The following is a 26,551-nucleotide window of genomic DNA, read 5'->3' as shown; positions in this document are numbered from 1 at the left end:
TGTTTATAGCATAATCCGTTGTTGAAGACAATGGTGGGCGTCAAATCGATCAGTAAGCCGTTCTGGAACCGCTAGTTGTAATTGTGTTTATATGGACAATACAATTTTTTATTGAAACAATACAACTACAACACTGATTAAGACCTACTTTCGATAAATCTTTCCTTCCCCCTTCTTCAATAGGCCATCATGACTCCTCACCTTGTTTCAATCATTATTATTTATGCTTTTGGAATATATTGTAATATAAATAGTTCATTGTTACTTTTTTCCCAAAAAAAAACCATAATATCACATGTTTCACAGTACTCGTGTCACTTTCTATAGTGAATTTTCACCTTGTTTTTTTTAAACTTGAAACTTTGATCTTACAACACCATGCATTATATATGTTATGCCACCCTAGTATATAATGACTCTCTAAGGGAGTTGTTCCCATGGTCAAATGAACATAGATATTTTTCATGAAATAAATAAATAAATTATATATATATATATATATATATATAGAGAGAGAGAGAGAGAGAGAGAGAGAGATCACACAAGATCGATAGCATGTTGAAACATAGAATCAATTGGTGGCTTTTATAGCCAAGTGAATAGGGAGACAATATCATTGCTTTGGTTAATGAATTTTGAGCTAGCATAGAGCGGGTTTTGATTGGCATAGACTCTAGGTAGGTGAAAAACTAGCCAACATCTCGTCATAGGTAAAATGAACCTACGAGATGACACCTAAGAAAAGCGACTTAAAAGGATAAACCTGGTAGGAATATTGAAGCATTAGTTAGCATGGACTTCAGAAAAACTAGACAGGCTGAGAGGCCAACCAAAGCCAACATGGGGTTTGAGGGATGTGTTCAAGATAGACTTAAAGGCTCCCGAATTTATTTTTTCTTGGCACAAATTTACTTGATTGAACATGAGAATGGTAACAAAAAAAAGCTAATTGAGAAAAGGGACCGTAACATTTGTGAGAGATAGATATTAGCACTTATTGCGTGTAAAAATCAACCAAAACATTTTTTAAATGGTCACATAGGGGTTCCGGCGTGATGTGGAGGAGAGATGATTTGTGAGCTAGCCGACAATAATGAGCATAGGTACTTCTCAAACTTGATGGAAATTAAAGCCTGAAAGCTAGATTCAGGTACTTTGGAGGATAATGATCTAGAGTATATTTAGCCCACATTAATTAGCAATTGTCTTGCATGTGATTAGGGGTCATGTGACATCACACACATGTTCACAAAGTAAACCTGACTATTAGTGTATATTTCACTGATTAAAAATCCAAAAATTTGGATAGATTGCAAGCTTTTCTTAAAGAAAACCAGAAGAAATCTATACATTTTCTTGAAATGGGGGAAGGAATTTAAATCGTCCTTTTTCCACTTCTTGAAAAAATAGATTTCTTTTTTTTGTTTTGTGAATATTGACTAAAAAAAGGATAACATTGACAAACTAAAATGGTAAAACATGAAAATTAAATTGCCCAAACCATCCGAAAAGCATGCATGATTGAAATCATACTCAATGTTTTGACATTAAATTCTTTTGGAGAAAAAAAAAACATTCAGTTGAAGGAAGTGCTCCATGCAAGTTCTATGTGTTCTGCATGAGAACTCACATATTTTAAATTAAAAAGAAACCACATATGAAGTGTCTTGTGCAATTGTTTACAAGGTTGGATTCAAAGGGTCAAATGGAAGAGGGCTTGTGACCTTAACATGTTATGTCATTGTGATCTTCACACCATTTGGAGACATAACTTATACAAATTCATTCAAGTATGCTCATGAAAAAGATTTGTTGGTCGTCAAAACTTACATTCGCACCTAGATTCTTTTCTATTTGCGTGCCCAAGCAAGTGCGCGCATGTTCTTTGGTCAAGCCATTGAGCCACCTCCCTCCTTGAGAAAGCCACTGTAGCATTGGAAGTGTGTGTACGCTTGGATTCAATTAGGCATCCTCTGTATCCCTTCCCTAATCCATCTATACTAATATCCTCTTTCCAAGCCATGTTTGTGCAAAACGACACACATCCATAATACATTATCTTAAAATTTAGTATTAAGATGATTTTCTCTAGCTTGTCGAGCTGTATGAACCTAATGTATCCCGTGAACAATCTTTTTAGGTGGCTTCTCTCGCTTATGCATTGGCCTTGGGAAGGCCATGGATTGTTATGGGGGATAGTAATTAAGTTCTTAGTCATTGCAATCTTTGTACCCCAGCTACAATGGTGCTTCTAGAGTTACTTTGGAATTTGGAATAGTGCTTAGACCATTGGACTAGGGGAAATTTCATATGTTGTTGGATTGGTGGACCTACCAATGTTGCTACTTGTGTACGAGCACTTTGGTAGGAGGTGGACTAGTGATAGTAGAACCCATTTGCCTCATCCACTCATCGCTGATGATAACGATTTTATCATTGTACATATGTGATTCTATGACATCAAGATCATCATCATTATAGCTCTGCGAGTTTCTGTCATAAAGCCAAAATATAGAGTCACACAACACTTGGCCTTGCATTATCTAGCCTCGTCACCCCTTGTATTTGAGTAGCACAATATCTGGTATGGAGATGACTGTGCCACCAAGCAAGGTCTTGTACTTGGGGGTCTTTGCAGTATATTGAGGCTTGATTGGGTAGTCCTTGGGTTTTCTGTCTTCTATTGTTTCATTTTTTTTCTTTACACAATTTGTGTTATCGTAATGTGCTAGTTCTGTCCTTTACACAGTTTGCATTGTTACAATGCGCCAGTTCTATTCTTTCATAGTTTATCACATTTTTCTATATGTCGTTGGACGCTTGAGTGAGACTATGAGCATATTGCTCTAAGGCTACTCTTTACGCACAAAGCACCATAATAGGTTTTTGTACCACATGTGCTCTCATTCTTTGGCATGCATGATGGGACCTCAATTGAAGTCTTGCCTTGCTTGCTCAAACTAGTGGCATAGCTAGGTGTAGTCAGCGCATGGTGAGTCGTAGACTAGTATACTAGTCAATCAAGATTAGGCCGAGAGGCTAGCTGGTCGTAATAGTTCAAGGTGTCAGTTGGTCTAAGTAAGTCCCAACAAGTCACAAAGGTTGACTTGTTGTAACAAGTCAAGAGGTTTGTGAGCATGTTAAGAGATTTAGTCAAAGAAGACCTATTGATATGCCAAGTTCAACATGGACTACTCCTAGATAACTATTACCATAAATCATCATCATTGGCGCACCTTGGCGGATACACTTATCTTCGCTAGTCCAATTGTAGTGTCACCACAACTAAACTACATCAACTCGGTCTACCTGTTGAAGTGAGGCACACTTATCCATCCATCTCACTCACTAGTGGTTCACATTAGACCATTATACTAGTTTCCCTTTATGTTGTATTTTCAATTTTATGCATTGTAGGCTTCTTAACTTGAGCTAGTGAAGAAGAAGGTTTTGCCTCCGTGTATGTGTGTGTTTGTGTGTGTGTGCGCGCTTGCAAGAGCTCAAGCTCTCTCCTTCTCTACATCTTAACATGGTATCAAAGCTTGGCTATGTCTATAGTAGTATGAGGCGCTTGGAACAGCAAGCGAAAGTAGCAGAAAAATTAGGCTTGGGATTCTCAGAATCCATCCCCAAGAGATCCCTGAGGTGCTTCTTTTTAGAGATTGTGTGCGGGTTTGTCTAATGTGCATCTAGATTTTCCACCGCATAGAAAGCAAGACGTGGGTTCCCAGTAAATTTTTACATATGGACATAATGCACGATGTCAAAAGGGTCTGTGGATTTATTTTTGTGGGTTTTTTAGCTTGCTTTAGCAAGCACATGTACATGGAGTGCAAGTCGCTAGTGTAGTGCCAACTGTCGGGTTTTCCCATTAGTGAGTTTTTTGAAGAGTCACTTGTTTAAAAGTAAAACTTATGTAAAAACATAAAAAATTTCAGCCAAAGTTCAAAATTCGTAGGTTTTGGGTCGTTTTGGCTTCTCTATGTTTTTGGATGCAGTTTTTTGCCCTCAACTAGCCTTCTCTACGTGTAGTCATATCGAGGGAGCTCTTTGTTTGCACTAAATTTTTATGTATTGGAGTGTAGAATCAATTTTGATCATCTTCAGCATTCTTGCTAGTCATTTTTACAAATTTCCTCCAAGATTTAAAGTGCCCCAATTGGAGTTATGCTCTTCAAGTTACGACTACTTCTCTGTAGGGTTATGGCTATGTCAGCTAAGTGGTTGCATAATGTGTGAGGAAAGATTGGGATGCCATGTATCTATGAATTGTGTGTTGGTTGGTGTGTGCTATAAATCCATGCTCTGATAGGATTTTGCTCCTATGCGCTATGGTCCTTTGGGTGGGTGTGTGCTTGTAAATTCCCAAGGGAGCATATGTCTTTTGTATGGGGTTTATTGAAGGTATTTTTGGTATACGTTTGGTGATTAGGTTGAAGTTTGAACGCTTTTGGGCTATATACCTATAGAGGTGTCCTCCTTTTTCTTATACCCAATAGTGTTTTGGTGCCCGTCGTTGAGGAATTGCTTCAAGTTACCTTCAATTTACAGGTTTTGGAAGACATGGCATTTAGTTTTCTAGAGTTTAAAGGAAAAGCAAATGAAAGTGCCAAAGGTTTTGTTGAGCAAATGAAGTTTGCTTGCCTACTTGCTGACAAGTAGGACCCAGCATTGGTGCTATAAATCGTTTACTTCTGTTTCAAGGGAGATGCTCGAGAGTGGTTAGAAGGCTACAAAAAAGAGTTGCAATCAGCCCAACCTCCTTAAGTTATGACCTATGAAATGGCAAGACATGCTTTCTTCACACATTTTCAACATGTAGAAGACCCACAAAAGGTATGAAAATCTATCAAAAATCTTAGTGCATGGTGAAAGTCACACCATAGAGGATTTTGTGAAGGTATTCAATGTATTATGGACAAAGTGGTGTACATCTTTGGGGGATGAAATTCCTCCAGCCATGTTAAAAAAGGACACGTTCCTTGCAAGCTTGAGAAGAGGCCTACGCTTGAAGGTGGAGCTCAAGCAGGCAAAGACCTTTGTAGAGATGGTTGAAATTGCAAAGAATAAAGAGTGGAAGGTAGAGCACTTAATCAACTTGGAATCAATGTAGACGAAAACGTTGAAGGGAAAGTTGTAGAGCAGCTAAGCATCCTCATTAGGGAGCCAAGACATGATCAACAAGATTCTCAAGATATGAATGATTTTTGCAAGGAGATGCAAGAGGTGGTAGGTCTTATGAAGAACCTCAGTGTACATATGATGGAAAGTGGAAGAGGTCAAAGACATGTTTATGGTTGTGGCTACGGATGCAGTGAGGGATTTGCAGAGGGTAGAGGAAGAGGCATGGCTTGAAGAGGGGATATGTTTCAATGTTACAACTATGGTGAATGTGATCATAAAAGCCTTCAATGTGACAAACCAAAGAGAATGTGTGGTGATATGTTTCCTCTTCCTTCACAGATTCCTTCTCGAGCTCAAGATTATGGTATTGAGATCAAAGGGGAGCAGGGCTAAGTGGTTTGATAGCTGAAGAGAAGGGAAAAACAAAGGTGGTAAGCATGATCCATTTGGAGAAGAATGAGGATGATTTGGGAGATATGTTCGTGCTTGTAGGTACCAGAGGTGCTTAAGGAGATCACGAATGAGCCGTTGCAAGTCATAGCCATAAAAAAAGGAAAACAAATTGAAACATGTCTACTAGTAAAGAGAAGGAGGAAGAGAAAAACCCAAGCAAAGTTACAATGCACCCAATTTTCCTTTGGGAGAAGGGCAACAAAAATTATGTTTAAGGGTTGATTTGGTCAGTAGAAAGTTGTTACCTTTGGACAAATCATGGAGATGTATCCTAAGTTATAGAGGCAATGGAAGTATGTGGTCAATCCTATGAAGAAGGAGACTTCTAGGGGGTCTGTGAGAGTCCTATCTTTGAATGAGCTACCTGATATATGCCCTACTGTGGATGCATGGCATAAGAGGAAGTGCATTTGAAGAGGCATATATATATGATAGAGGTGCACAAGTACGCGTTATCACTCAAGCTTGTGTATCAAAGTTGGGACTAACATGGTGAGGAATTCAGGTTTTTGTATAAAGTTGCAAAACATCAAGGGTGAGTGTTTGAGAGTTATAAAGGACTTGGAGGTGGATTTATTTGATGTTAAAGTGTTGGTCACTTGCCATGTTATCTCACATGCATTGGTGCATTCCCTCGCATCCTTGGAAAAGACCATGGTTATAGGCAACCAATCCATACAAGATTGGGGCACAGTACCATCACTCTCTACAGTAGAAGGGGGTGATAAGAAGAGATTTGACATGGCTAACAAGAAATCTTTGGATGTTGATTTTGATGAGCAAGATGTGAAGAAGAGTACTCAAAAAGCGGAGAACGGGTGTGGAGGAAGTAGACACACTGCAACATTGAAGTGAGAAGGATCCCTCTTTTTTACATGGCTCCACACTTGGAGTATGTTTGACCATGCTCAATTGTATCCTTAAGAGACTCAAAAAAACTCGAATAGATGAGAGTTGATATCAAACATTGAACTACGAGCATTAGCTACCACATTGTTTCGTCCTTTATGATACTAGAGCTTTGCATCATAATCCTAAAGAATCTCAACCCACCTAGCTTTTGACCCTTCAAGTCGGATTGTTGTATAACCATTTTATACTTTACGGTCAAAATTGGTTTCAAAATGTGAAACCATACAAATAATGTCGCCATGTTTCCAAAGCCGAAACTATTGCATAGAGTTCTCTTTTGTAAGAAGAATAATTCTATTGTGTTAGAATCTAGTTTTTTGCTTTCAAATGAGATTGGCCTTTCTTCTTGCAAGAGAACTTCGCCAATCGCTCAATTACTAGCATCTACCTCAAGCACAAAGGTTTCATTGGATCCACAATAGCTAAAATTTGTGTAGTAGTTAGAACAATCTTAAGTGCATCAAAGATTTGCTATTGAGCTTCTCCCAATGAAATGATTTTCCCTTGGTCTGTCATAGGAACATCAATTTTGGCATATTTTTTTAATGAATCTACAATTAAAATCTGCATAGCAAACTAGCAATTAGACGCAAAGGCTAACACAAAAAAAAAAACCTTAGTCATGGAATGGGATATCTATGCTCATAGAGCTATGCCATTTGACCTACCAATGCTCTAGCTACTTTCTAGAGATTGATAAGTCATGCATTTAAAGAATATTTTCAAATTGTATGGATGACCTCTGCATTCATTCTTTACTAAAAGGACACATAGAGCATCTAAGGAAGTTGTTGAGAAGTGCTATCAGGTGCATGTGTGCTCAATCAAGTGAAGGTAACAGGTACTTCCCCATTTTCTATGCTTGTAGGAAATTAAATTAATGCTAAAAGAAACTATATCACCCCACCAATAAAGAAGAGTTGGGAATGATCTATACAATAAATAAAGTACATACAATATTTATTGAAACCCAATTCACATTCTTTATAGATCATCAAGCATTGTTATATCTATTGGAACAAACCCTACAATATAGGATGTATTGTTAGATGGTTCATCATTGCTAGAATTTGACTTCCAAATAGTGCTCCTCGCACATATTCACTGCATCTCCACTCACATACAAGAGATAAAGCTCATCATAGCTTGACCAAGATAACTCAGTCTCCCGACTCATGTCAGTAGAGCTTCTATCACTCAGCTCAACCTCTTCCTCTGTCTCGAGCTAAGGAATCTCTTCTAGCTTCACCGCTTGTGACCTCATCTGCAAACCACACCCTTTGACCTCTAGCACTCTTCAACAACAGCCATACCTTGAATCAAAAATACATCTTTTGCTTGATCTGGAACCACCTGTACATTCTCCACAATTGGAGCCTCTCTAGCTAGCATCCTTCGCATAGGAACCACCCTGTGTCTCTGCAACCATAGAACCCTAGGTTCGTCTTGCACAGGAACATCCCTTTGTACCAGTCTTGGCTTGGCTACCACCCCTTCAATCTGCTTTGGCATCACAACACCTAGCAAACCTTCTCTAGCTTTGTGCTTCATCAAAATCTTCTTGGTCACGCCGTTTTGCTAGAGCCATCACTTCTTTGTATGACACCATGCCATTCATCTCCACTTTGTCGCACACTTACTCATGCAGAAATCCAAAAAGTTACTCAACTTTAAAAACCCAACATTCTTAGCAGCAATTACCTTGATTAGCTTTTCCCAAAGAACCTTGAACTCCCATTCGAACGCTTGAAAATCCCCTTCCAAGCACTACTTCAACCTGTCCAGCTTATGCTTCACTTCCTCTAGCTGCACATCTGCTATGAATTTGCTTTGAAAAGCCGCTTCTAGGGCTTCTCAATCGGTCCTTTTCTTCTTCACATAGGCCATCAAACCATAGCCTCGCTTTTTCACCAAACAGGAGTGGGAACACCTGCACCGCACCTTCTTCTCTCAATAAACCGCTCTCCAACACCAACAATCCATAATCTGAAGGCTGGTTTTTGCATCTTTGACCCAGAGAAAATTGGAAACCCTATCTGAGGCCATCTCTAGCATCACTGCTCTTCAAAGGCTGCACCTTTGGCATCACCAAAATCACCGCTTTGTCTTCAAACAGGAGCACCAATGCACTCCTTCATGTGGGCACCAGAAGATGGAGAGGGGGAATGGGGGAACACACCCGACACACAAACAGATTGCCTCTCTATAGCCCAGGTTATACACAACATCCCAATCCACTAGAGTTCACCTTTGAAACTCTACACTCACACATGAAAACCATCGTTTGCGCACAACAGACGCACCCAGTGTTGTCAAAACACCACACCACATTGACGTTCCACCGTTGTCTATCTCTACCCTCTCAACACACACATCAACATTCTGATTCACCCTCTCAACACAAGAAACCGCCGGTTAGGGTGGCCACACACTTCCACAAACCGACATCGCAAGCAAAAGATGAAAGCAGAGAAAGAGAAGGGGGAGAGTGGAGAATCGGTACCAACACGGCATAAAGAATGCTCTCTTTCTTCATTGAAAACCCTTTACACAAGCACGAGTGCAAAAGCATGGCCGCTCAATGAACAGACACATCCTTTGAAGCTTTACTATGTAAAAACCTTCATGAGGGAGAGCCCTCATTGACTCCCCCGCCGTTGCTCTGCTAGCTTCACCAATGAACTCGCCCCACAGGCACACTCCTTCGTGGGAATGGCCTCCAAAAAAAACCCCAAATGTTTGGCTACAAAAGCTTCAGAGAGAGCCCCAAAAAAATGAGTGTGTTTTATAGAACTCCATGTTTTTTCAACTTTCTAAAACAAGGCCAAGTAAGTAGAAGCGCACTAGTGCTCTTTGCTTCACAAACGTGTTTTCCCCTTCCTCTTTCCTTAAGTCAACTTTGGACTCCTTTGGCTTATTCAAAACCTCCAGCCACCACTTCCCTTCCGAATTCATAACCAAAAGAGTTTTGGCGTTCGTTTCCCATATGGTTAGTGCTTCCACCGACTCAAACTCACCAGATACCTATTGTGCCATTCACTTTGGAATTTCATTTTTGCTATCATCGAACCCCAAGAACTTTGTTGCATCATGACCGCCCCATGGCCTTGAACAACGAGTCGTAAAATGGGAAAAAAGCTCGATTCGTCGTTGTCACAATTGTCTGCCAAATTGAATCGGATGAATCAAGGTGCCCATGACTTGATTGATAAGCTATATATTTTGGCTCACTCCCCACATTGCAGGCAGCTCTTGAGAACCTTGGCGATCTATAAAAATCGCTTTCGGCATGTCTATCGACAACCCCCGGTATATCTTCCACATGCCATAACTTGCTCATTCGAGACTCGTTGACAATATAGAAAGACCGACATGCTCCATAGCTTGAGCACTTCAATCCTATCTACTTACCCCAGCTATGGCCATCTGTCCATGTCTTCCCTATCCGTCAGGGATCTGCTACGCATTCCAACTTTAGATACCCGTATCTTGCTCACCATGAGTCCATTTGATGAGCCATCTAGATGGGCTTCTATAGCATCTCAAGCATCAAATTCTTAGGCAATATCCATGCACTTGAGACACTTTGACTTGGCATCCCAAGTGGACCTTTCTGGAGCCTTCTTAGCCTTAAAAACCGCATCATCATACATACATTTTTGCTGCCACTTGCATGCCCATGGCCTTCATACGTGCTCTAGCCTTCTGCAATGTACCTGCATGAAGCCTTAGCCTGGCATTGCACACTTCCAGGCATCGAACAACTTGGCTTGCACCACTGTCATAAAATCACTTGGCATTAAAATGCATGTTTACAATAGAAATGGTTAGTGTTAGAAATTTATCATTTTTCTACCCGATGCTTGCTATTTCGTCATCTTGTCTCTAACCATTGCCGAAAACGATCGTTTGCACTCGAAGCATGATATGATTGTAATTGCGTCACATTAACTATTTTCACTATTCTGCATTTTAGAGTTTTTTGCACTCTAGTTTTCTTCCGCTCTCTCCTTGATAAAACTCTGTAGAACCAATTGAAAATCTCATGTAGGGCATTTCTCCTCTTTATTCCACCTCCATGACTTGTATTTTATTTTTGAAGTATACTACTTTATCTTGATAGTTTGAACGTTCCATTCCTTGGCTACTCTAGATGCCCAATGAACATAGGTGTCGAGAAAAAATGCACCATGTGCAAAAAGAATGTTCTGAAAAAAAAACATAATTCATTCAAACACATATACATTTTAACTCTAGAGACCAAGTGTTTAACCCACCATGTAATGTTTTATGTGTGTTTTCCCCAAGCATCAACCATTTGCGATGATGTGAAAGTATTGATTACAAACTTCGAAGTGGATATCTCATCAGAGGTTAGCTTTCCCTTTTCAAGGAGAAGAAAATTTTCATCAATAAACTGCCACACACGGGTACTCTTAATTCCAAAGGCTGCTTCGTTATCTCTGTAGGTGGTAATGTCACAACCTTTTTCCACAATTGAAACTCAGTGGGACTTTGTGAGTCAAAATAGTCAAAAAGCAAATACATAGCTTTACTACCACCCATACATATTTTATTAGGACTATCGCATGTCCTTCCAGATGCCTTCTCATCCTTTGACAGCTCAAATTCACCACCATGGAGATCAACACTTGATAGAATAGCCTTGAGTTCTCTAATGCACTATTCTATTCTTTTTACATGCTCCATATTACAAGCATAATTAATATGGAGTATTAGCAATTTGTCAAGAATTTGTAGATGGGCATGAAGGGTGTACACATGCATTTGTATTAGTGGAATAGTAGAATAGGATCCCAATTTTGATAATCCATGTCTCGATTAGAGGGCAGACTTTGATCACAACTAGAACACCTTTCTTAGAGTTGACTAAACCTTTGCTCACATTTCCCTTATCACCATTTACTTGCTGCCCTTTGCACCCTTGGCTTCAATTCCCATGGAGACTTTATTGTAGCAACAAATAAATGCATGGAAAGAGGGTCATTGCACCTTGCTTGCACCCTAGCATACACTTGAGAGTTTTCAAGTTTCTTGCCAAATGCCACTTAACTTGGAATGTACCTAAACCTGAAACCTGCAATCATTTTCCTTTCTGCTGTTGCCAGATGATGTCAAACAATTGACATGTGATTAAAATACCATTTCAGGACTCATGTATGTCATGCGAGAGATAAAAATCTACTAGCACCAATTATTCTTTTAAAATGAACACCTAAAAACGTGTTTCCCTTCTCATTAGAATTTAGCTCAACATAGACGTCACCAAGGCACTGTTCATCTATGTTATGCTTACCTTTTGATCCATTGATCTTTGACATCTGACACTAATCAAGCTTCATGAAAAATATAAATTTACCATCACACTCTTCCTGTGTCAATAGAATCTAATCTTGACTCCTGGAGCTTCAACAAGTAAACATACACATTTGAACTACCAACCATACATATTTTATTAGGACTATCGCATGTCCTTCAGATGCCTTCTCTTCCTTTGACAGCTCAAATTCACCACCATGGAGATCAACACTTGATAGATAGCCTTGATCTCTAATGCACTATTCTATTCTTTTTACATGCTCCATATTACAAGCATAATTAATATGGTATTAGCATTTGTCAAGATTGTAGATGGGATGAAGGGTGTACACATGCATTTGTATTAGTGGAATAGTAGATAGGATCCCAATTTTGATAATCCATGTCTCGATAGAGGGCAGACTTTGATCACTAGAACACCTTTCTTAGAGTTGACTAAAATTGCTACCCTTCCCTTATCACCCTTTACTTGCTGCCCTTTGCACCCTGGCTTCAATTCCCATGGAGACTTTATTGTAGCAACAATAAATGCTGGAATGAGGTCATTGCACTTGCTTGCACCCTAGCATACACTTGAGAGTTTTCAAGTTTCTTGCCAAATGCCACTTACTTGGACTGTACCTCTGAACTTGCAATCCTTTCTGCTGTTGCCAGTGATGTCAACAATTGACATGTGATTAAAATTCATTTCAGGGACTCATGTATGTCATGCGAGAGATAAAAATCTACTAGCCCAATTATTTTTTTAACACCTAAAACTGTTTCCTAGAAGCTCAACATAGACGTCCACCAAGGCATGTTCATCTAGTTATCTTACCCTTGATCCATTGATCTTGACAATTGACACTCATAGCTTCATGAAAAATATAATTTACATCACACTCTCTTGTCAAATAGAATCTAATCATTGACTCCTGGAGCTTGAAACATACACATTGATCATTTAGCGAATTGCTATCTTCTAATGGCATAAATCCTCCAAATATTGAAATCCACCTAACAAGCTTGGTGCATTTTTCACAACGCTGACATTGTAGTTGGCAACAACCCAAACAATTGTTTTGCTATGTGCCTAGCACTAGAATTCTGTATAAGCTTCCTAGGCCTTGAAACTATTCTTGCACTATTACACACCTCCATTATCTCCTGAGGCGACACAAAGTTCTTTAGTTCATTGAAGTACTTCTAACGTAAAACTTTGGCAATGCTAGCATTGGATGGATCATCCAATAGCTCCACCGACTCCTTTGGATGATGATGTGCTATAGTAGAGTACGTCATGCCGCTTGAACATCGAAATAGATTCGATCATCATTCAAGCACAAATTCTTGCAGATTGAAATAAAATTACAACAGCCTACAAGAAATGTAGCAAATGAAAGCTTGCATTCTTACCCTCACCTAGTTTGAATGATACGTTTCTTTTGAGCTCCACCACTTGAAGATAGAATAAAAATTGTTTATTTCTTGCGTTTACAAATGTGGTAGCCAAGGGAACAAGTGTGAGATGATCGATTCACCGATGCATATTACGTGCACTGTGTTGTAGTTGAACGTAATTGTCTAGCCAACGCTCTTCCTTCTTTTTTTGATGCTCTAATTTTTTATTAGGCTTTGCCATCTTATCATTCAACTGCTTCTTCTTCTCATTGGCTTCCTCTCTGACTTCCTGAGTGTCCTTCACGTACTTTTCCCGCAATAATGAATTTGCAGCAAAGAGTTGTTTTCTTGCTTCCCTTTCATTGAAATAATATGAATGTATCCTCCAGTAGTAGCCAAACAGGCGATCTCTTCCACCTTGTACAAAACGCGTTAGCTCAATGACATTCCAAAGGGTGGTGATACATTGGTTAGAGGATCGCTTAGGTAAATATGGCCATCGACCCATAAGTTAATTGCCTTGCACCCAATGTTCCATAGCTGATATGTAGCATTGGGATTAGATGTGCCAAGTCACACACTGCACTGTACTCCTGCTCCAAGTCAGTATTTAATTCGATATTGTCTTGAATTATTGGTAATTTCTTGAAGTGGGGATTGGATGACATTTGTGTTAGCTTATCAAGAAAATTCAAGAGAGAGGTGAAATGGTGACTGCCACAAGCATAGGAGGCTAGCTATGGAGAGAAGAAATGGAGAGTACTTAGAGATATGAGAAAAGGATTATGTTGTGGAGGGAAGAAAGAGCTGGAATGCAGCTTAATCTCCTTTGAATTCAAAACCATTGATCATGAATGTTTTAGAGAGGGAAATGTTGCTGCACACAGAGGTAATAGAGTTTTCCATTGCTCTCAACTGGAGTTGGAGTGGGAGAAGCATGAGAGAGAGAGAGAGAGAGAGAGAGAGAGAGAGAGAGATAAAGGAAGAGAGAGTGGGAGAGAGAGCATATCTGTAACCTTGGAGGATCTGCAGTTTTTGTCAGGAGAATACATCAAAAAATGTCCCTTCAATGATTAGGAGAGGGATGTGACAAGAGAGAGAAGGAGAGGAGAGATAGAGAGTTGGCTGACATTTTAGAGAGAGAATGTAGTGAGAGAATGTGAAAATTCTATTTTTCTAATAGGGGGAGGGCTGAAAAGTGCTTTCTTTAATGAGATCTAAGTGAGAGAGAGTGGTTTATATGTAAAAGAGAGTGGACAAGGATGGGAAAAAGACATTTTAAAATTCAAAAATATATATTAGAAAACTTTTCAATTACCACCTCTCTTTTGGATTAAAATAGTCTATTTTCAAATTTGTTTTTATAGAAATGGCATTTTTAAAAATCCCAACATAGGTCATTTTGCCCACTCTTTTAGGCTTGGTCAAACTTGGCTTAAGCTTTAAACATTTTCTTAAACTGCCAAATAAAGAGGCCCTTCTCTACCCCATTCAGTTCCTAATGAAAGGACCTTGCACAAGGGGGCAATTATGGAGCGAGCCTTGTTTTATAACATCCCACCACAACTACCATCCATTGCCGCCACTTAGCACCCATCACCACCACCACCCTAGCCAACCACTAGATGTTGGTGGTTCTATCTTGCTACCACCATGTGCCGCCCCCTACTCCTACCATCACCGTCCATTGCCATCTTTCCCTCCAACAGAGTAGCCTCCCCCCCCCTCTCTCTCTCTCTCTCTCTCTCTCTCTCTCTCTCTCTCTCTCTCTCTCTCTCTCTCTCTCTCTCTCGTCTCCTCCAAACCTTTAAGAGATTACTCTCATTTAACTCTCATCAAGGGTCCGACCCATGTTTTATTTCACAAAGCCTTTTGAAGGCTTGCCTTTTTAACATTTCTTTAAAACGTAGAGCTATTGATTTCCTCGAGTGCTTGAGAGAGAGAGAGAGAGAGAGAGAGAGAGAGAGAGAGAGAGAGAGAGTCAGAGATTGCTAGTGTTGTCACTCCTCAAGATTTGGGGCATCACCTCCAGGCCTTAGCACCCTCATTTCTCTTATTTCCACACTCATAAAGTGCTTCTCCCCCCCAATGCTTGCCAATCAAGACAACTCTTTGGCATTGCCTTAATGATGTCAATTAGCACGTGTTTTGTGTCTAGCTATACTTACAAGCACTTGAGCTTTACGAGGACGTTCTCTGTTTGATGTTTTCAACACTATATAATTTGAATAAAGGGAGATATTTGATGTGATAAAGAGACTTTTAAAGGTTCAATATAAAGAGTTTAATCAGATTAAGTTTCAACAGGATCAACATTGGTTCCTTTGAATATGGTATACAATTGAAAAGTTTTAGATTAAACCGTGGAAAACCAAGATGCAATTACTTATGATGAAGGAAGGTGCCTAAAAAAAAAGCTACATAAGAAGAGCTAGAGAATGTCTGTACTAATCCACTTCAACATTCTGATTGGGTGAACAAGAATGAATCTACATTGCATATCGTTGTTCTTGACTTAGCCAATAACTTGCTTCATTGTCTAACCGCAAAAGCCAAGGAAGTCCAATTACTTTTGGTGGCACATTAACAATTCTAAATTGTTTCTTAAAATACTATTACATATTCTCACTTATCAACCTACAAACACTCACAAAACACAACCAAGATAGGCAAGGAAGTACGGTCTACTCTTTAGGTTACTTTTGGTGGATACATTGGAAATTTCCTTAAATGCAATTATAAATTTTCACTTATCTATCTACAAATACTCTCAAAACTCACTTAGATGTACTAAGTCTCTTATTTGAGTAGCTAGCTACTCTAAATTGCTCTTGAACGATGACATCAAAAGGATGTACTTGCCAAAAAGCAGAGGTTTGTGGAGATCGCCCTTTTCTTCAAGGTTGCTAGAGAAATGAAGTATGAAGAAATAATTTTGCCATTCTTATGGAAGCTAGAGTATAAGTTTCGTACAAAGCTCAAGAAGTGTAATTTTGTAAACAGCTTGGTCACACTATTGAATAGTGTTTTAAAAAATTTGCCAAGCAACAACAACTACATCATGCTAATGTTATTTCTCAATCTAAAGATGCTAAATTCTCTACAACACAGACATAACAAGCAATGCCTTCTATTGTTGACTCATGTAAATGCAAATCTGGGAGCAAGCTTGCCCCGACAAGCAAAGCTGTTAAGGTTGGCCATAAACAAATATAGCGGCCAGATAGACCTACTATTTACTAAAAAAGAGCTTGGCTATTATAGGGTGTGAGAAGATCTATGGATAAAGAAGAAAATAAAAGAATCTTATCAATGCTTTCTTGAAGAAAATGCAAAAAAGCAAGCAAAAATGGAAGACCCCACAAGCAAATAATTGTGGATGTCACGAAGATAACACATAGTCTTGAGGCTACATTGAGTGAGATTTCATAAAGCATTGGGTTAATGATCATTGTACTAGTAGAAAAGGGCCCCCATTGAGTTCTAAGTGAGTAAGTAGGTCAAGTGAAGCAATAATGGAGCCTGCGATGCTTCTTACATTGACATGATTAGCTGGTTAGTGCAGACCTATATCACTATGGCCATAAACACCTTTGGTGCATGCAAAAAAATTTGATAAACAAAGATTTTCACCTTTCTGCATGTGCCAAAGGTGTTTTCCCTTATTCACATGCATTGCAATTTTCATAGCCTTAGCCCAAGTGCTATTCTCAACTTAGCATGCGAAGATACTGTAAAATTTATGCAATTCATCCTCTTGTAGTTCCTTTTTGGGCAAGTGCATGAGGATTGATAAGCTCTCTTAATGCCATGGGCATCATATAAGTGTTGGAGTTAAAGGGAGACATATTCTACAAGTGTCAATCCTCAAGCACTTAAGATTCTTCTCTAACTGATTTTGGACCTCCAAAATCCATTTTTGAGTGATACATATAGTTATTCATCTTCATGCCTCAAAGGATATGGCCAAAGCTCATGCGTTGCAAATAGCCTATGAAAATGAGAAAGTAAGCAACACCACCTGGTGACTTAGTACACAAATCTGAATGCGCTAGACAAAGCTTCTTCTTGCCATAGAAAATGGGTAGAAGCTAATCTTGTATGTATGCATAGCCTAGGGTCTAAGCATTGGCAGGCTGTCAAGATGATTTTTTTCTACTTGAGTGGCACTTTATATCTTGGCTTGTTTTATCCTACGGGGAGATCGTTGCCGCCAGATTTACATGCTTTTTCAAACTCAAATTGGGTTGGTTGTTTTGACACGCGAGTGTCCACGAGTGGTTTTTGTTTCATGCTAGGCAGTTCATGTATCTCATAGTTGAGCAAGAAGCAATCTACTGTGGCCACTTCCAATTGTGTGGTTGAGTAAAACGTCTTCACAACTACGGTTGAATGTATGGCTCAAACGCCTTATGGTTGATTTGGGTGTTGCATAGGACACTGCCAACACTATATACACTGATGGTCAAAGCGCATTGGCAACTGCAAGGAGCTCAGTTTTTCATGCTCGCACAAAGTACATTGTGGTGCATTACCACTATGTCAGGGAGAGGCTCTCAGCAGTAGAGATCAATTTGGCTTATGTGCCAACATAGGACAAATTTGCAAATCTTTTCACAAAGGCATTGTCTCGTGAGAAGTTCAAAGCTTTCCGCAAAGCTTTGGGCTTACTCCCCTTTGTGGACTAATCATCTCCTCAGGGCATGGCACTTTTCTATACTCTATGTGCCAGCTCTACGCATCACTCCCAGGGGGGATTTGTTACCATATACATGTGGTAGTGATGTGTATGAACACACTTAGGACTACTGAGGCATTTTTCCCCTCACTAGGAGGTTTTTTTCCCATGCATCGTATATACACCCATCACTCTAGCGCTAACTTATCTTTCCATTGCACACTAAGTAATACACTCTTTGTTGTGTACCTTGAGCTTCCTTCGTCTTCTCCAAGATGTGTGTGTTTTCTTGCAACCCTAATTCCAACAATCTAGCCAAGATCAAAAGATCCATTCTGAATTTTCCACAAGCCATTGCTAAAACTTGAATGAAAGCCACAATCATCTAGTTGCCCAATAGACACTCTGAGATTTGACACATGTTTCACATTGCTTAGAACAAAAGGAGAACCATTGGTAAGACTCAAATGCATCTCAACCGCACTAACTATGCTACAAGCAAAGTTTACCCGAGTCTACACATCCAACCTTGCTACCATCATAAGTAGAGAACCACTCTCTATAAGGAGTAAACCATACCCACAATAACCATCATTGTTCATTGTTTTTCTGGGCTTCTATCTCAATCTTGCATTGACTCCCTTTGCCACACACTATCAATAAAGAAAGCTATCTTCATCAACCAACGCTCACCACTATCATGCCCAAGAAAGATATTAATTGGTTCGTCCTCATTCTCGCTATCTTTCAAATATATATTGCACTTGCATGCGCTGAGTGACCTTCGGCATACCAATACAAGCCAAGGTGTGTGGAGGGGGAGGAAGGTAGGAGAGAGAGAGAGAGAGAGAGAGAGAGAGAGAGAGAGAGAGAGATGCCATCATAAGGAATAATTCTTCTTGATTTACCCCTTTCATAGCTGTAAGGTCTCTTCTAGTTATAATAGGGACAATGTTTACATTTCCTTAGTGTAAATGGTGTTCTTGAAGTATCACAAAGGGTAATAATAGCTAATAAGTGCACTAGCTCTCACATTAGGATCCAATAATCTAATTTTTTTCATTGAGGTGTTGTTTGTATTTATCGTGTAAAACCAATTGATAATTGGAAAAGTCAAATCACTAGGCATATTTACACGTCTTGCTGGAAACCAAGATCTTGTATAAAGATATGAACCTCAACTCTGTTGATGAACATTATCTTTGAAAACTCAATGGAACCTGAACTCTGTTGATGAACATTACCTTTGACAACTCAATGGAAGGAAGGAAGGACACAAAAAATCTTTCTTTTTTGCAAAACTCACAATTGTGAGTGGATAGTATTAAGAACAAAAATATACACCAATCCCCGAGCTCGGACCGAGCCTTGAGGGTCAAGGATTACAAGTTATCTGCTTGGCAGAGAAACCACTCCTACTCCTCGGCTTTACTTATTACAAGATGTTATGTATTGTTCTAGACCAGTCCTCTGAGGCTTGTTTGCATCCGATCATGGGGATCATCAATCTGCTCTCTTGCGTGATTTCACGAAAGCTTGCCACAGCTAGATCCCCCTCAAACACGCGGCGGTTCCTTGCTTGCCAAATATGGTGCACTCAAATAATGAGGTAGAACAAAAAATCTTCTTAAATCTTCATACGATACAAAGTATTGATAAATGTAGAAGGGTTCAACAAAATATGAACTCAAAGAATAGGTAAAAGGTTACAAAACAACAAAGGCCCAAAATTTTCAAGATTTGGAGGATAGAGGCAAATATGATGGATTCGGGACCATTTTCTATAGTGGTGAAGTGAGGTTCTATGTACACTCATTGTTGTGACTTTTTACAAGATCACTTAATCATTTAAGGAACTTGGACCTTCAACTACAACTAAATTTGCCATGGTATAAATTCACTTGAGTTCCCATTGGTCCAATTTAGGGTGGTTGGTTGGCCTTCTTTTAGGTATATGCTACTACTATGAGGAAGCTTACTAGCAAGGCCCTCAACACTTGATGAAATTGCATCCCCATACTTGATTTCCTTGAAAAGAGCAATGCTTGCTTTATACTTGGGCTAGATAGCATCTTTTGCTTCATTGTTACCTCCTCCATGGATATGTTTGTCAATATGGATCCAAAATATCCACATCCTTCTCGGGAACAAACACTACCATGTCATCCCATGGTATAACATTTCTAAATGGCAACACTATGTTATCAGCAATGACGACAGGTATGCACCCAAATTCCACTGCCTCAACTATGCGTGGACTCCATGGCGCCCACCCCAATGGACACAAGCAAAATATGGATCTTTGCATGTCCTCATAGTATGTTGTTGGATGTTCAGAAGATATGTCAAAGAGGACATTGTCCTTGTATATCTCCCATATGGTTGCTCTCACCCCCCTACAAGTATATTGAACAAATAAAACAGGTGAGATAAACAATATGAAATTTATGACAGAGATTATACTTATATTCTTGAGTGCTAGTATACTACACTTGCTTTTATCACGTGTTGACATGATTCTATTTGAAAAAAGTATACATTTTATATCTTTATTTGGAAATTTTCTCAAACTTTCAATTAGGAAATAATTAGTGGATAACATGTGTAGAGTTTCACCTAGCATAGTAATCCCCTTTTGGACCATCAACATCATAGAAGGCTCCACGAAAGTAGACAAAAGTTGAACGAGGTGTGCTAGCATGTAAGATGTGGTTTGAGATCCTCCTGGGCAGGACATATGGAGGTATAATGATGGAGTCATCTTTGAAGCATGAGTGATTTACCTGCCCAAATGTTTGTATAAGAGTTGCGTGTTGAAGAAGAGGAAATATACCACGCATGATTGCTTCCTTCTCCTGCATGACAAGATGTTTAGATTAGTGTTTGCAAATACACCGCGGCTCATCGTATGGTGAACTAATGTATGCTTGGATCTATATTTTGTGTCTAGATTTTTACAAAGCATAAATATAAAAATAAAGGAACTAGAGTAAAGGAGATAACTAATGTGAACCTTCAAATTCAAAATTATAATTACATTGTGCAAAAGTACTTTAAGATTAGGGTCATCTTACATGATAATGAAAGCAAGCTCCAAAGTCATGGGGAACAACAAAGAAATGGTCAACACCGTCTGTTCGATTCCAATAGGGCCACTTGGTAGAGAGGTAGTGGATTGCACTACGCATCATGCGAGGCATGTATTTGACAAAGGGAAGCCCAGTTGTGGTGAGGTCACAATTGGTGTAGACAGGGGTGTAGAACCAATCGGCCTCCTCAGGGTCAAGTGTGCGTACTGTGCTAGACAATAAGAAAAGATGCATATGTATCTCAATTGAAAACATGTGCATTAGGCACCGCATGTCTTTTTGTACCACTCTCTTGTTGAACTTGCTTGGCATGTCATATACATACACCTTCATCTTTCTCATTGGATCTTCACCCAACTCCACATTTGGACCTTCATGACCTGGCTTTCTTGCAACAAGGAACTTGATTAATTTTCTAAACTTATATGGAGGATTTTTTTAATAAAAAAAGGATACGTGAGCTTGATTAGATTAAGCATTAGTTTCATGCCATGATAGTGGATATAAGGGGGCAATATGTATGTTGATGTTGACTTAAACCATAATCAAATTCAAAATAAATTTAAGTGTTGTACAAGCCATTGATGACTATAGATGCATGCTTGTACCTAGGTTATATCTATGCATCATTTGAATGAATGACTTTTGAGAGGAAGATGAATAATTCTTCAAATGAGCATATAGTAAAAGGTACAAGAATGCTAAACAAGGGTGTAAAGGCAGTACAAGTGATCAATTTCAAGTCTTATCATTAGATTTTAGCAGGCCAAAAATAGAAAAATATTTCTCATGCTGGGCAACATATACATAAGATGATGCAGGATTTGAGGTAGCAAGCTTCGTAGAAATTATACAAGAAAGCAAAGTGCTCATATGGGCACTCGGGCACAAGCATCACTCGGAGGATTGGTCTAGGACTACTTGTGCCTTGTTGTCAGCAGATGGAATGTTTAGGATGGGGGCAAACCTTGGCCATCGATAAATAAAAGACAAGAGTATGGGCTTTGTGTATCAAGGATGTGGAGGCGGGGTGGTAGCTGAGGTGGCTGTCCTGATAGCCGTTGTAATTTTGATCCATGGATGTTGTCATGGCTTAACATGAGCGTGATAAAACCTTGTAATTTTTTGGGTTGCTCAATATAATCCACTCACAATTGTGAGTTTTGCTATAACAAAAAAGATGATGCTAAGTTTATTTCTTTTCGGGTAAAAAATGATGTCAGTTTGAGGGATTCTACTGGTTAGTGGCTTTGATTTAACATGATACATTTAGCCTATGTAGTCTATGTAGAGAGTGAAAACTCTTTTTGCAAAAGAATGAAAGTAAGTCTTTTGACGTTCACGGTCAAAAAATTGTCAAAAGGTCATTCCATCCGTCCCACCCCTTCATATGTTTTGTAAGTAAAAAAATTCAAATTAACTAATGAGTGACACGTGGAGACTCTCTTCTCATTAGATATAGTACTAATACGACCGATCGCCTTTGACAGCCTCTCCCTCTCTCCCCTCTTTATCGCGTGCAAAAGGGTTTTTTTTTGTTTTGGACTTTAGCTTTCAAGTCACAAATTGCGACACGTGTAAAGGGCTCCCCTTTTCGCCATATTATGTTAGTAGATAGAAGTATAGATAGAAGACGATGCCAAGTTATTGACCCTCCCTAAGAAGAAAGAGGAGGAACACAAATATGTGGCAGTGACCCACAAGGTTTTTCTAGCAGTCCACACAGTTTCTCCCGAGAGCTCCATGCTTTACTAAGGCCTTAGGCCAAAAAGGTTTTCTATTATTAACTTTCCAAGTGGCAATAATCTATAAGCTTCATCCAACTCTGATTGTTCACAATAGTCCCTAAGAGTTCCACGATTTGATAAGGTCTTATATATACTAGTGTGGTCGGCGGGCTCCACCTGCCTCTCTCTCGATTTTCATGCAAGTTCTCTCTCTCTCTCTCTCTCTCTCTCTCGAGAGAGAGAGAGAGAGAGAGAGAGAGAGAGAGAGAGAGAGAGAGAATGGAGGGAGGGATTCCAGCCCCTCCTCCTTGCCATGCATCAGGAGCGTAGAGAGAGAGAGAGAGGAGGGAGAGAGCCATAGTATCTTGATATATATCCAAAGCTTCAAAATTTTGGCAAGAGACTCATGAAAAGATTGGATCTTCCTCAATAAAACCACAATTGATGATGGCATTACACGCTCTCAAGGTGATTCACTATAGATAGACATAAAATGCCACTAACTATGAGCTCATTGGCGAAAACTTTTGTTTAGGACACTAAACAATAGATCTCTATTATAGAAGCGAATGACAAAGAGAAAAATTGGAGCAAACCCTCCAAAATTGACACAAGGGTATCAAGAATTTTTCAAAAATTTGAGGGATAGTTTATGGATTTCTTAAAATTTAAACGCTATTTAAAATGAATTAAGAAATCCCCACTATGAGAGGTGTAAGGTTGAGCCGGAGCGGAGACTCCTTAGGGTTTGCTACCTACAAGGCCGTTGAGAGGGAGGCTCAAGTCAATGCTACAACAGGGTAGCTTTCGAGGGTGGTTGGTGGGCTCGGTAGTGGAGAGGTGGGCATGTCTTGTGGAGCAACGGGGGAAGAGCCCGGGTTGCTCCATCCTCTACATCTTGCTAGGTTCCTTGATTGCGTCTCGCTTGAGCCACTCTATTTTTGGGAATAGGAAGGACGCCCCTCTAGGCTTTGACTTAAACGGCGTCTGTGGTCGTGTTGAGATCTTTCCGGCATGCAGGGTGGAAAGTGGCAGTTTCTTCCCTCCATGGTGGCACCGGAAGCTTCTCGTGGTGGGGTGGGCTCTCCTCTTAGCCCTGTACGATGGTATTGTCTTGTTCTTGCAACAGCTTTCTATAGAGTGCGTACTGGCTCCTCTCTTCACCCTTTTTTGTTTGGTGACTGGCTCATTGGCCGATGGGGATGGGCGTTCCATCCTTCCTCCTGCGGTGGCAAGCTTCTCGAGTGGGCTTTGGTAATCCTTGCATCACCCCGTTTGTGTGGTGGCTCCCATGCTTTCCTCCCCTGTGAGGGGTCTTATGGTGATGTGGACCTTGGGCCCCGCCCTATCGGCTCTAACTGGTATGTGATGTTGGGGATGGCCTCCCTTATTCGATCGGTGTTGATATTTTGTCTCCTTGTCTATGGTCTCTCTGATGTTTACTTGATGCCTTCGCTTGACATGTGAGCACGGCTTGCCATGTAAGTTTTTTTGATTTATTCAATTCTACTCACGGTGGTGAGTTTTGAAAAAAATTAAAAATTAAAAAACAATTTGGCTAATCACCCTTTTCCTTTCCTACCTTCTCCTCACTTTGTAGTACTCGTTAACTTTATCTTCGTGGACCTATAATCTTATTGTCGTCCTTCCTTTGTCCTCTTTCTCATAACCACCTCCACTTTTGTTCTCTTTCATAAAATATAGTGATTCCTAAGCAACATCCTTATCTTTTTCCATTCATGCAACAATTTTTTACGAAAATCTTTATACCCAATTCAACAACCCCTTGATAGTTCATTATATAGTGGTAAAAATGCAAACCACGCGGCAGTTCGTTAGGGGTGGCTGCCCATATAGCCGATGTAACTGTGGTCCTTGGATGATGTCATGGTTCAACACTAGCATGTTACAAATCTAATATTTTCACCGTAGAGTAGAACTCATCTCTCTCTCTCTCTCTTTAGTTACTTCTTTAAACATGTACCAACCATCCTCTTCTACCTTTACCTTATCTCTCTAACTTTTCTAACTTGTAAATTAAGATGCTCACTTTTCTCTCTCTAGCTTTAAAGCGGTGGCCCACTCTCCACCTTTGAGTAATTGTACCAACAGTTATATAGTATGGGGGTCTATCAATTTTCTAAGGAGTGTGCTTTTCTCTTCGTTTCTCCGTCCAAAGCATAGCTAATGGATTTTTGGCTTTCTAAAAGAAGCCTTAGTGTTGAGTCTAGTTAAGCATCCTTCCAATGTTTTCAATGACAACGATGGAGACTCATCTTAAATGTTGATGGAGTTTGTCAAATGGGTCCCTTTCATCTCATAGCCTTACAATGCTTTTTAAGACTTTGCCTTGTTTATTTTTTTTTGTCCTTACTCATCTTATATTATTTTCAACATGAACACAATTTATACTCGTTCTTTTTTCTTGGGATGGACTACATTGCTTTTATTTTGTGTACCTTTTTATTTTTAAATCTTTTAAAGAGTAAAGAGCTTTTTTCATAAGAACAAGCGATTGTGACTCTCTCTCTCTCTCTCTCTCTCTCTCTATATATATATATATATATATATATGTATTTTTATTTTTGAAAAGCCATCGTAAAATCTTACCTTTTTTTTGCATGTCATTGTTTTAGAATGCTAAAGTGAAGCTTCACCTTGCATAATTCTAATAAATCTATACACACACATATATTAATTAGTTCTTTTTACTTCACCTTTCATTTCACAACTTCACATGGCTTTGCATTTCTTGCATTCTATATTTTGATTCAAGTGAGTATTAACATTCGAGAAAGTCTCTTTTATTATGCGGCTGTTGGTTGAGTTTCCTCCTCACAAAGAAGAAAACCGGAAATATTAGCAAAAATGTTGAAATTTGTAAAATTTTTGGACGACTTTCTCACATATTTCATCGGTTTTTCTTCTGCTTATCATGGTTTGCAGCTAGCTAGTCTCAACTTTCAATCGGCTCAAGACTAAGCTAAGGCAATCCTTTCCCAAACACTAATACCAGTTTAATTCAACCTAGCAATTTTATCACTTTCTTATTGTTATTGAAAGCCATCGTGACCCTTTCACTTGTTTTTTCATATTTAACGCATTGATATATAATGTTAACACATCTGTATCTTTTTTAATAGTCGTACCCACCATTCTTGTAGACGATGGTACAAACACGCCTTCGAGCATTCACTAGATCATTCGAACGCACTTAAACCCATCACCTGGGTGACGGAGGACAAGTACTCAACCAACCGAGCTAGCTCCTGTCTCGGTAACACATCCATATCTTATGAAGATATTATTTTTGGCCTTCCAAAGGAAAGTCATATGGAGGGGGTAAAATTTTATACCTAAGTCCAAAATGATGATGACTTCTTAGTGTGAGTTCTCTCGCTTAGCTCTCCTTTTTTGATTTTTCGAGTCCATTGTTCAAGATGCAAGCATATGTGATTGCATCTGCAAAGACACCCTTGCTTTGTATCCTGTCGAAAACAGCCCAGAGCTTCTTGGCCCTGCCCAAGTTGGGCATATCCCACAATCTTCATTCCAAGAGACGACGTCCCTGATAGGAAGCTCCTCAAGCACTTTTTGTGCTTTATGAAGTGCACCACATTTGGCATACATGTCGACCAAGGCAGTGCCAAGCATGACGTTTTCTTTCAACAACCACTGACTAACATATCATGGTGAATTATTTTGGCCATATCAGCATCTTGGGCACCACCCACAATCAGTGCATCCCAAGAGACGACATCCTGGACAAGATTGCAAGTTGATGCTCCTCAAGCACTTTTTGTGCTTAATGAAGTGCACCACATCTAGTATACATGTCGAGCAAGGCA

General features: G+C 39.5%; 1 pseudogene across 1 annotated transcript in view; it reads right to left on the bottom strand.

Moving 5' to 3' along the window:
• Positions 1–19,497: 19,497 nt before the first annotated feature.
• The window catches only part of LOC147442627 (putative beta-1,4-xylosyltransferase IRX10L), a 10,303-nt pseudogene continuing 3,249 nt past the window's right edge, over positions 19,498–26,551 (bottom strand). The window contains exons 3-5 of the transcript XR_015190203.1: positions 20,962–21,364; positions 20,504–20,742; positions 19,498–20,283 (exon numbers count right to left, since the gene is read on the bottom strand). The product of XR_015190203.1 is annotated as a putative beta-1,4-xylosyltransferase IRX10L (transcript). The remainder of the gene's footprint in view (positions 20,284–20,503; positions 20,743–20,961; positions 21,365–26,551) is intronic.

Source organism: Adiantum capillus-veneris, chromosome 14 (assembly GCF_014529385.1).
Source record: "Adiantum capillus-veneris isolate H3 chromosome 14, ASM1452938v2, whole genome shotgun sequence".
In the NCBI taxonomy this organism is placed as follows: domain Eukaryota; kingdom Viridiplantae; phylum Streptophyta; class Polypodiopsida; order Polypodiales; family Pteridaceae; genus Adiantum; species Adiantum capillus-veneris.
This window is presented reverse-complemented; position numbering and strand designations above follow the sequence as displayed.